Source organism: Gadus macrocephalus, chromosome 20, assembly GCF_031168955.1.
Source record: "Gadus macrocephalus chromosome 20, ASM3116895v1".
NCBI classification, from domain to species: domain Eukaryota; kingdom Metazoa; phylum Chordata; class Actinopteri; order Gadiformes; family Gadidae; genus Gadus; species Gadus macrocephalus.
In genome coordinates, this window is record NC_082401.1 from 7068100 (window position 1) to 7079514 (window position 11415).

The following is an 11415-nucleotide window of genomic DNA, read 5'->3' on the forward strand; positions in this document are numbered from 1 at the left end:
GAAGGGACTGAAATAGAAGGTATTAAGACGGAGAGCGATACCAAGAGAGAGAGTGAGGTTGGAAGACTAGAGGAGATAGCAGGGAATTGGTAATTTGAAGACTGGAGACACTGAAAAGGAGCAACACAGAGAAGAGAGAAAGGAGGGAAAAAGCTAGAGCGGGGAAAATAAAAGTGGTAAAAGCGTTGAGATAACGAGAGTGAGGGAGAAACGGAGAGCTGAATAGACAGAAAAAGAAAGAGGAAATGACATTGTGCTCAGTCTCAAATAAAGACTCTCCTTTGGGCCATGTGAGTGAGCACTCCCACAGTTAGTGATCCTGTTAAGGCCTTGCTCTCTCTCACAGAACTTATTTTGTTGCAGATCGGCACTCAAAGCCATTTGAAAATACTGCACAGTACTGCTTCATATACATTTTTGTGGACTGCAACATTTAATATTTTTTCACCCAAAGAAATTGTCGAAAAAAAGGTACCATTTGCGTCATTGGGCCTATCAATGGAGAACGCATGCATATACTGGACCAAACACAGACGATACATTCTTCTTGCGACACTCATATGCATAGTCTCTCATATTTGAAAATGGCAAGTGTGACTGAACCCCTCTAAGTCTATCTAAAACAGAGTTTTCAGGGCTATACACTATGATGATCAATATCTCTGTTCAATACCCAATCGGGCTCAAACAAACAATTCCTAGCTCTGGAGAAAACCCTCTTTTGGAATTTTTTAAGTATAAGATTACTGGAGAACTCTTGGTTCTACTTCACCTGTGAAACATCAAGAGAATACATCACCACACCAATGTTAAATTCTTTCTTAAACGTGAACATGCAGTGACCTTGGTAGTGGGCCATAATCCTCATCTTAAATATCTGTCTCTTTAAACCAGGGGTCTCAAACTCGCGGCCCGGGGGCCAATTGAGGCCCGCGGGATGATATTTTGTGGCCCTCTAAATTACATCAAAGTTTAATGTTAGTGCGGCCCGCACGTTGTTGTCGAACGCACATTTCTGCTGAGTCGCTTGCCACGCTTTTTTATCACTTGTGGTAGGGTGAAGACTGGATGCATGCATACGGCGACGCAAAAGTGTGGAATTCGATCGGGTATGCATGTCAGGCGGCTAGGTGGTGCTGTTATACACTATCACGCAACACCGCCATGTCTGAGCACATGTGTAGAATCTTCCTTCTTCTCTTATCTGCGCCGCGAGAACCAAAACATAATTACAGATCATTTTCTGTTCATTGATACTATCTGTACATATCCTGTACATTTCGTGGAAAGACTCCTACGTTTATTAGAGCTGCCAGAGCAGCTTGACGGTCCGACGCATGGAAATAATCCAACATGTTTGTTTATTTCCCTGTAATGGGGCATGTATGGGACGTTAACGCGTACGCGACATGAACAGATCTGAGCAGAGTTTTGCGTCTTGGCAGTGTAGACGGAAATGCTACGGTGGAGCGTATTCAAGTTTTCCACTCTGGAGGGTGGTTTCAGATTTTTGCATTTTTAAGCCCCAAAAACGCTATCACCGTCTAAACAAAAGGCACTTCCGATAAAATATTTTGTTGTTTTTACCCGCAAGCGTCCTCGTGTAAACGGGGCCTAGGGCCACGTCCACACGGAGCCGAAACGGGCGAAAACTATCCGGTTGTCCTGTCATCAACTGGCATTTTGGGTATTTGTAAGACAAGCGGACATCTCTGAGTAAGTCACTTCACACCTTGCATTAGAATTTGTCTCCACTTGTATTTCGAGTGACCACTTTCGAAGTGATCAAATCTCACTTTCCCGCTCTATATGCAAATAACACATCCACGTCCACTTTCCATTTGCAACGAACAAAGCGTTGTTGTTTTGGACCAACCAGAGGCAGCAATTTATTTCCATTTCCTAGTCTGCCAGAGATGATAAGAAGAAGAAATAAAAAACAATACAGATTTGGCAAACCATTTGACCTAAGATGTTTGACAAACTCGAAATGCATCCCAATGGGTATTGGGAATGTCGAAGTCGTGGACAAAGTCAACGATTTGATGATTTAGGCCCCGTCCACACAAAGCCGATTTTTTGGTGTGCGTTTCGGCCGACCGTCCAGACGGAGCCGGCGAATCCGGTGCCCGAAACCGCACATTTCTGAAACCACCCTCCAAGGTGGTTTCAAATCTATCAGGACCTATGCGGTTTCGTGTTAGGATTCGTGTGGACGCCGGAAACGCAAACGATGACGTCATTGGCCCCCCACCAGCTGGGGAACGTCAGAGTTGCGTTGAATTTCGTATTTATTATTTCATTTGTATTCTTTTTTGTAGCTTTAAATAAAGTCCCTTGATCCATTTAATTACTAACTTAGATTAAAAAGTATTTCTGCTCAATTCACCCTCAGTTCTGCTGAATCTCCTCGTGACTGAATCTTTGTTGGCCTATACAGCGCGCAGGCTGTGTGCGAACAGGCTTAATGCGCTCCACTTTTTCTGAGGAGAACCAGCGCCTTGAATATTTAGTACAGTGTTTCTACAGCTCGATGCGGTTTCGCAATAACTCCGTCTTTACGGAGATATTCCTGAACCGCATAAAACGAAACCGGATCATTTTCGCCCGTTGCAGCTCCGTGTGGATGAGGCCTTAGATTGAATCACTGTGGTGGGCGAATGAGTATGTACTTTTACTCCTTACACGGAGGACCTCAGTTGAGTAGGAGGGCTTTAATGTGGCCAAGGACACATTTGCTTCAACGCTGCCAAAATATTGTGGCCACATACTGTCTATAACACCTCATAACATTGGTCTGAGCGATCTCAAACGGTCCTCATCATTTTCCTGTAACAATATAGGCCTATCTGCATGAAAGCCCCATGTACAACAGAGGTGGGACTGGAACCCAAAATACCCATCTCATGAGGATAGTGAAGCATCCATTGGGCCACTGGATTTTACTTCAGGTAAAGGTCAAGAATACTTTGCCGAATACTTTGCCGGTGTTGCTTTAGTATAGATGGCAGCACAAGTATAATGATTAGGTATAATGAATCACTCTGTGTTCTTGTCTGTAGTCATATGCAATCAATGCTGAAGAGCATTTAAAACGATGCAGGAGAACAACCATGCTACATTGGAGGATTTCATAAGGAAGTTAATCAGACAACAAAGATATTGAAATCAAGCAAAAACAGGATTTCCCATTATGAACCCACACTGCACAATAAAGGACAGTGTTCATCCCAGGTTGACCTCAAACACACATCCGCCAGCTTTAGAACCTGGTGTCTGATCCTTTAGACTACTTGACTCCATGCTGGTGGGTCACTTGCTCACAGTTATAATTAAGAAACTATAATGCATATACAGTGGGAGGTAAACAAATGTTCACAAACTTGTTTTGTTAAAGAGATTAGTAATGCTCAATGTCCGTTCCAAGCCCAGGAAGAGCCCAGAGTCAGGGTAGCAGTACATTCCCTATGGGGACTATGCGCTGCCCTGGGCGCTTGGACTCTCCAAGATCAAGCAGGGAGCAGCCCAGTGATGAAATATGTTAAACTTTGCCATAATAAACACGAAAGTAAGGAAGAATTATTTATTTATTTCGCATTTCAGACAATGTGACCTAAATAACTTGGGACAGGTCCCCTCCACCTGGCACTCAGCAGCCAACAGCACATCCTAGGGCCTGCAAAGGCCTTCATACACATCCAAAGTAGCTTTGGAGCTGGCTCCCACGCATATCATGGAGACACAGGGCTAACAGCCTGATTGTGGTTGGAGCATGCTGTAGTGTTATAGAACTGTACACCAATGTCCTCTGGAACATACATCTGCTTCAGCCAGAACCCAAGAAATGCCATTTGATTAGCTCAAATGATCTTTGGAATAGGGCTGGGCGATATGGGCCAAAATGAATATCTCGATATTTTTTTACTATATCTCGATACACGATATATATCTCGATATATTTTGAATCTCCTCTAGAGCACATCATAAATGCTTGATTCAACCATGTCTGGCATAATGTTACTACATGTTATAATAATTCAGTCTGCATGTAGATTACATGAAACAACATATTGTTTAAACTCATTAGTGCTTTCTATTGGAAGAATTTAGAACTTGCACATAAGAAAAGGAAAATCACAGCAAGTTAGATTTACCAACACAGCATTTATTCAAACCATTAATTATTTTCGAGCAAAAACAGAGCTCAAAGCCAAACAAATGTGCATTCAAAACACTGACAAGGAATAATGATCATAATACAAAATTAAATCAAAGTGCACCTTTTTTCCATCATGTTTTTTATGACTGGTTAACAAAAAGAGAGCTCAAAGCCAACAAAAAAATGCATTGAGCAACCCCTGACAAATAAATAGTAATAATAATTTACTAAGTTAAAGTGCATCTTGTTTGCATTGTTCATTACATCATTAAATCCAAAAAAAATTCAAATAATATGTGAAGAAAAGAAGCTAAGGTCAGAAATGTCACTGTAAAACAAACACTTACAGGACAAGAACAATCATGTCACAGGTGTGTGGCAACATATGAAATGAGCTACAGGTTCTGTGCCAAAAACACAAGCCTATCCACAGTTTCAGGCTTGAGAGATGCCCGCTGGCATGTGACAATGTTCCCACTGGTACTGAATACCCTTTCCGAAGGGGAACTGGTGGCAGGCACACATAGATACTTAATGGCCAGATTTTTAAGGTTTGGGAACATGTCTTCATGTTTCTTCCACCACTGCAGGGGATCAGACTCACTGTCAGCAGCGGCAGACTGCAGGTAGGTGGACATCTCTGTGTGTATCTGGCCTCTCTGTGATGGTGTGGCAGAGGCAGAGCACGGCGTAGCTTTTTTGAAAAAACTTCCGAGAGTTTTCTTCTTTGGTGGCTCTTCTTGAGGCTGTGAAACAGTGGCCTCAGCTGCACCCTGGTCAGACAGCATTTTCTCCATCTCAGCCATGGCTCTGAGCTTGATGTCCTCGATCTTTTCCTCCGCAATGTATGTCGTTTTGAACCTGGGATCCATGAGAGAAGCCATGTCCAGCAACTTGTTTGTTTCAGGGTCAGCAAATTTCTCCTTCAGATAGTCCAGGATGGAGACTTTGATTGACTTTGTCAGTGGAGTGTCATCCTCCTGAACAGCCAAGATGCTGGACTCAAAGAGATGGAGCACAGGCTTGACGTAGGACACTGTGACATAGTCTTCACCTGATAAGGCATCGGTGAATTCGACTAGGGGTTTTAGAGCCCTATTAACGGATTCAAGGACTTCCAGGTCTTGCCAATGAAGAACAAGATGCCTTGTTTTTTTGTCGGAGCCCAAGATTTTGGAAACGGCACGCTCCTGCTCCAGCACCCTCTCTATCATTTTTTGTCTGGATCCCCACCTGGTAGGAGACTCGCTGATCAGCTGGTGTTCAGGAATGTTCAGCTCTTGCTGAGCTTTGGCCAGGTCTCTCCTTCTTTTCCAGCTAAAAGAGAAGCTGCTCACCACCTTTTTGCATAGGCTGACAGCACGGTCTATCCGGGGGTCTTTCATACTTCTCTCTGAGATTAAAAACAAACAAACATTTTAATGTTGTAATATTTGTAAAGAAATCCATAATTCTTCAGCAACACCAAATTAATTTTTTCAAACATAATTTATAATTATCTTTTCATCTTTTGTACATTTGATATTTGATTTTAAAATGAACTCTAACTTCAAATAGTTTTCTTTCAATATACACATGAATATGCATAAATCACATAATTATTTTTATTCTAGTCAATTTTAACATGGCTGATAAAAAAAATCTAAAATAAATGATGACTTTACTACCACTAGGTGGATACCAGTACTCACCAATTGACAGGTGCAGCCGGTGGCCAAAACACTGCAGTCTTGTCCAACCAATCAGGTTACAAGCTTTAACAATGTTGGCCCCGTTATCTGTGGTGATGCTGACTTGACAGGTATGGCGACACATTAGTGCCATAATTCACTAATGTGATAAAAGATGCATTCGGGCGTATTATATTATTCCACACGCGTAGATATTAACTGCGAGCGCGCAAATGATCTCTGCACGCGCAAAACAGCCTCTCATGCGCGCAAATTACTGTTTTACGCGCGCTGAGGTAATTTGCGCGCGCGAGGAGAAGGGTCCAGCTGCAGGCTTGGGCGTTCCCGTCATGACACAAAAACGCCCATCGGGCGTTCCCGTCATGACACAAAAACGCCCATCAGGCGTTCCTGTAGCGTTTCATCGATCAATCAAGAAGAGGTGAGTGAGTTTCGTAAGGCTTGCTTTTTTGGCGGTTTTACCTCGTAGTAACTTTCCAGAAAAACGAAAGAGTTATTATGAGAGATTATGTCAGTAAGTATGATATTGTTTATTTGAGAACATTGGCTGTGAAGTATTCTCATTTAAATCACTGATTTAGCTGTGGTATCGTTGTATCCGAATTCGAATCCGATATAAATACTCGTGACAAGCATGGTTCGGTAGCAGCGAATGCTATGCTATCTCGTCCATAAACGTTGCATATACTATTCAGAAATCAGCAACGTTTAAGACGGTTTGTAGGTAGAGGGTAAAGTTTGCAGCGAAGGCTTTGCCGATTATTTTACTGTGAGGTTAACATTACCAAAGTACATTGTTAAGTTGGATGTTAAGGTGTCAGCTGGCAGCCTGGCATGGTAAGAGGCATGACATCGCGGCCACTCTGCTTCGTTGTGGTGACACACACATCTGATTAAACTGTGCATCGTACTAGTACGTCTAACTAACTAGTATGTTTACATGCATGGCATATCAGAGAATTCTGTCTGTTCGGTCGCTGCGCAACGAATGAATAAAGATCGTTAGCACTCTGAAAAACAGATGACAGATGTGCCCGAAGTTACTACTTTATTACCTCGCTGATGACCAACGTTTAGGAAAACATGTACTTTTAATTCACCCTTGGGTGAAATCGAAGCGTAGTGTGTACCGAATGCGTGTTGATGATGATGCATATGAATTGCAACTTACACGTCTTCCAAACCTTTTCAGTACCCTGGCACATGCTTTGTCCAATGGACCATGGAAGGGACTTTACTTGGCTGACGAGGTAAAACGTGTGGCTGGCGCACGATTCATTGCATCTAGTAGAGTAGCATTCACTGGTAGACAGGCAGGCCTCTAGATTGTTTATTATGATTTAATTAAGTGTTCCTATGTGACGCTGATGGGCCCTGGTTGCTGCTAAATGCTTGTTGAAAGTGCATTGTGCACTTTTTGTATGTAGCTACAAAATGAGGGTGGATATCACTTTATAGTTTATAGGCATTATGTACTAATAAGAATCATTGACAAATCACATTCCCCTTATACCACCACAGGACGCACCTCACCAGTATCAGAGCAACAGCTGTGGGGTGTTTATGCTGATGGTGAGATGCATTATTTTCAGAAATGATGACCGATGACTAGTTTGCAAAACAACTAACTAATTTGTATGTTAATTTCAGTACGCAATGTATTCTACCCTCAAAAGCAATATGATTTCAGTGAGGTGAGTTCTTTCAAATCTCAATCAGATGTGTAGCATGAAATATAAGGCTTTTAATAATTTAGTCATCCTTACTGGAGGCTACAATTAACATGCATCATAGGTCATACACATTACTTTGTCTTCAGGTACTGCACTTACGGGAGGAGATGGCTACATCTTCACAATAATTTACACTGCCATAGTACACTGCTAAACAGTACTGTAACATGGATTTGTATCAGGCTATGAAGTCATTTAAAGCATAACTTTACTTTTCAGGGGGACATGCTCTCTATCAGGAGGTGGTGGTTGGACAGCTGTTGGAGACCTTTATGCTTGAAAGGTTTATATACTGTGTCCATGTTGCTATTTACTTATTTTTGGTGCTCACGAAGGTCGTAGCCAATACACTTGTCTCTCTGTCTCTAGCCCTGCAGAACTAGCTGGCTCCTTCTTACCCTCTCCATCTCCCCATCTCAGTCACACCTTCCAATCACTAAGCAGTGAAAGGTATTACATACTATGTCCATACTTTTCTATTTACGTATATTCTCTCTTGCTCTTTCTCAGACTTTTGATCGATCAGTGATTCCCTTTTTGTTTAATGGTGTGGGTAGTGTTGGTCTGGGCTTGTGTGATTGAATTGAAGGTTGATTATAATCCCTGTTTCTCTCCCTCTCTCTCGCTCTCCTTCACTCTTTTTCGGATCTCTCGCTCTCTCTAGCCCTGCAGGGCTAGCTGGCACACCAAGCTCACCCTCTCCATCTCCCCATCTCAGCCACACGCTCCAATCTGGCACAACAGAGGACAGGCCATTCTTACCACCCGAAGTCCTTCAGCAAATTCTTCAAGAGACGCTGAGACTGGACATGGCGATGCTTGGCGTGTTCAACAGGGTTTCAAACACATTCCGAGAACTAATCAAGCCTCTCCATCCTTCCATATATTTAAATGAGTTTGGCAGGGGACCTTAAGCTTAATAAAGACAATCTCATATGCATAACGGTTAGAAAGATTTACAACAATGCAGGCTGTGGCAGTGGCCTTGCGCTACGCCTCAAAGGCTTCTTAAAAAAGAAGAATTGGCCAAGAGCACCCCTGGTACTGAGGCACGTTGCATATGGCAGGTTTGTCATAAAAGATGTCTGCCTAGGATAATCTTCTTTTATTACTCCTTTTTCGTTTTATTTGGGACGTCTTTTTTTGCAATCCCTTTCATTTGTAAATGTGCATACTACTGTAGTAAATGTATCTGCCCAGAAATGCTGGTATTTTATTACTCCTTTCTTTTGTTTTTGTGACAAATGCTATACGATGTATAACATACATTTGTGCCTACAATGTATGTTGTAAGGTTAATTGTTACAGAGCAATTACTGTTTTTTGTCTTTATTGAAAACATTCAGTTGGAAAAGTAAGTGAACACTTGGAGTCAAATGGCCTACTGTTTGAGCCTTCATAGTGTCTGGTAACTGGATTTGAACTGCATAATGTCCCAAGTGTTATTTTAATCTATTCATTATTTAATTTGGGCATATTCTTAAACAACTATATCAAACATCTCACTTATACCTAATACCCTACCTATACTAACCCAGAAGACAATGAACATGAGATCATGGAGCCTCCCTGTAATGATCGTGTTGCATCAAGTTTGATGCAAAGTTTGGGTCGAGATCCGACACATAAATGTAAGTTAACATTCTGTAGGCCTAGCTGGCTAACGTACCCGTATTACGAGATCGAAGAAGGGGGCGCTAACGTCAGTTCTATGCTGCCCATACTACTAGATCGACGAAGAAGAACGGGGCGTTCCAGCCTGCGTAAACGAGAACGCCCACCACACGAGAACGCCGGGGGGGCGTTTTAGTCTGCGTGAACGGGAACGCCCACGACACGGGAACGCCCATTTGTGTCTGCAGTCGGATGATATTGCGCGCGAGAGGCTGTTTTGCGCACGCAAGCCGCGCAGAGATCATTTGCGCGCTCGCAGTTAATATCTACGCGTGTGGAATAATATAATACGCCCGAATGCATCTTTTATCACATTAGTGAATTATGGCACTAATGTGTCGCCATAGACGGGCTTGTTGTAAATTCCATGCTGCCAGTACTTCCTCCAAGCCGTGTGCCAATATCTCGCCGGTATGATCTTCCGGGAAAAAGCTTGTTTGAAGGCACGCGCTCTTCAACTCCCAGTTGGCAATGTAGTGTACTGTGAAACTTAAATAAGGATCACACGTCCTGCTCGACCACAAATCGGTGGTCGACGCGTAAAAAGTCACGTCTGTGAGCGTGTGGGCCAGCTTCTCTCTCTCTGATATGCTCTGGTAGAGCTTTTTCAGCAAAGAACTTGCGACCAGGCAACTCATATTTAGGGTCAAGCGTCTTAACGAGGTTTTTGAAACCAGGCTTTTCAACGACACTTATTGGGGCCATATCTTTGGCTATGTAGTGTGTGACAGCGGCAGTAATTTCTTTCCATTTCTGACTTTTTTTTTCATACGGGACTGCTTTGGAAAAGGACGCAGCCAAAGTAATTTGCTTCTGGGCTGGTTGTTTGTGTGTTGATGTGGATGGAGATTGGGCCATGCGCTGTTTTTGGCATTCTTCGTTTTGCAGCGGGTGGCATTTCAAATGGTGAAATAAATTTGTGGTGCTGCTTGATCTCGTGGCAATGGTTTTGCGGCATATTTTACATAACACCGTTTTTTGTTCCACATCCTCCATTCGGTAGCCAAACCACTGCCAGACGACAGATCCTGTACTATTCTTTTTTGAAACCAAATCCTCCGTTTCCATCATCTTTTCTCTCTCTCTCGCTGTTCTCACTCAACGGTAGGAGATGAGTGACCGGTCGCTGTTCTCACTCACCGGTCGCGTGTGTGACGTCACACACGCGACCGTCACACACGCGCGTAGAATCCGAGAATCTCGCGGGGGGAGTGAGTGTGTTTAATGCATATGAGTCTGTGAGGCAGAGAGCCGCAGGAAAGAGCGAGAGAAGGGAACACAACGAGTATGCCGGCGGCGGCAAAAAAACAAACATATTACGTGCCAATTTGTATTCGATGTTCGCGACAGGGGCATTTTATACATCGCCTGGAGAACATCTCGCGATACATCGCATATATTCGATATATCGCCCAGCCCTACTTTGGAATAACCCGTATGTGACTCAAACCCTCAATCCCCTGCTCTGGAAGATGAAGCCTTATCCAATAGCCCACTGGGTTCTGCAAAAGACACTTAGAGGTGGACAATTTGTTATTGGGAGTGGTCTTTCTACATTTAAGTTGAAGGATTTATACTTGGTTAAACATTTGATTTGAAGTGCTGGGTACAGCTGAGGAACCAATAATGGCTAGCTATAGAATATGATCCGTTGATTAATAAGAATGTTGTATTAATGCTATCAATTAATTTCCATTTAGTAACAGAGAGAGTCTTTCATTCAATATCTTCATAGATGATACATTGATGAGGTTCAGATGTTTGCAAAACTCACAGTGGTGCCATACCAACCAGATATTAAAGATACAACCCAGATGGGACTCGAACCCACAATCCCCAGCTTCGGAGGCTGATGCCTTATCCATTAGGCCACTGGGTCAGGCAAGGAATTGAAGGGCACTTTAAGTTTAGATCATAAATACTGTTGGATATATCTATTAAATAGGGGAGATTGAGGTGATGTGATGTGGGGAGAGTTGACCTTTCAGAATAAGGGATCTAAGGGAAACTGATAACATGTAATATTCGTTCTTCAGGTACATTCTAAAGGACACTAAAGGAGACGCCCCCACATTCTGTTAACATCAAGTAACGAACAAAGGTGGGGGTCGGACCCACAATCCCTAGCTTGTTTCTATGGATAACTCATACGGCCACT

The 11415-nt window shown here is 42.9% G+C and overlaps 1 long non-coding RNA gene and 1 other non-coding gene across 4 annotated transcripts; one reads left to right on the forward strand and one right to left on the reverse strand.

The window, feature by feature from the left end:
- Positions 1-6144: 6144 nt before the first annotated feature.
- On the forward strand, positions 6145-8223 carry LOC132449022 (uncharacterized). Of its 3 annotated transcripts, XR_009523485.1 has the most exons (6): positions 6145-6271; positions 7043-7100; positions 7372-7422; positions 7501-7544; positions 7803-7866; positions 7953-8223. It is a non-coding gene; the product is annotated as an uncharacterized LOC132449022 (long non-coding RNA). The 3 variants fall into 3 exon arrangements; XR_009523487.1 differs by lacking the exon at positions 7953-8223 and having other exon boundaries at positions 7803-7908; XR_009523486.1 differs by lacking the exon at positions 7953-8223 and having other exon boundaries at positions 7501-7908.
- Positions 8224-11063: 2840 nt separating this feature from the next.
- Positions 11064-11136, reverse strand: trnar-ccg (transfer RNA arginine (anticodon CCG)). Its single transcript has one exon. It is a non-coding gene; the product is annotated as a tRNA-Arg (tRNA).
- Positions 11137-11415: the final 279 nt, after the last annotated feature.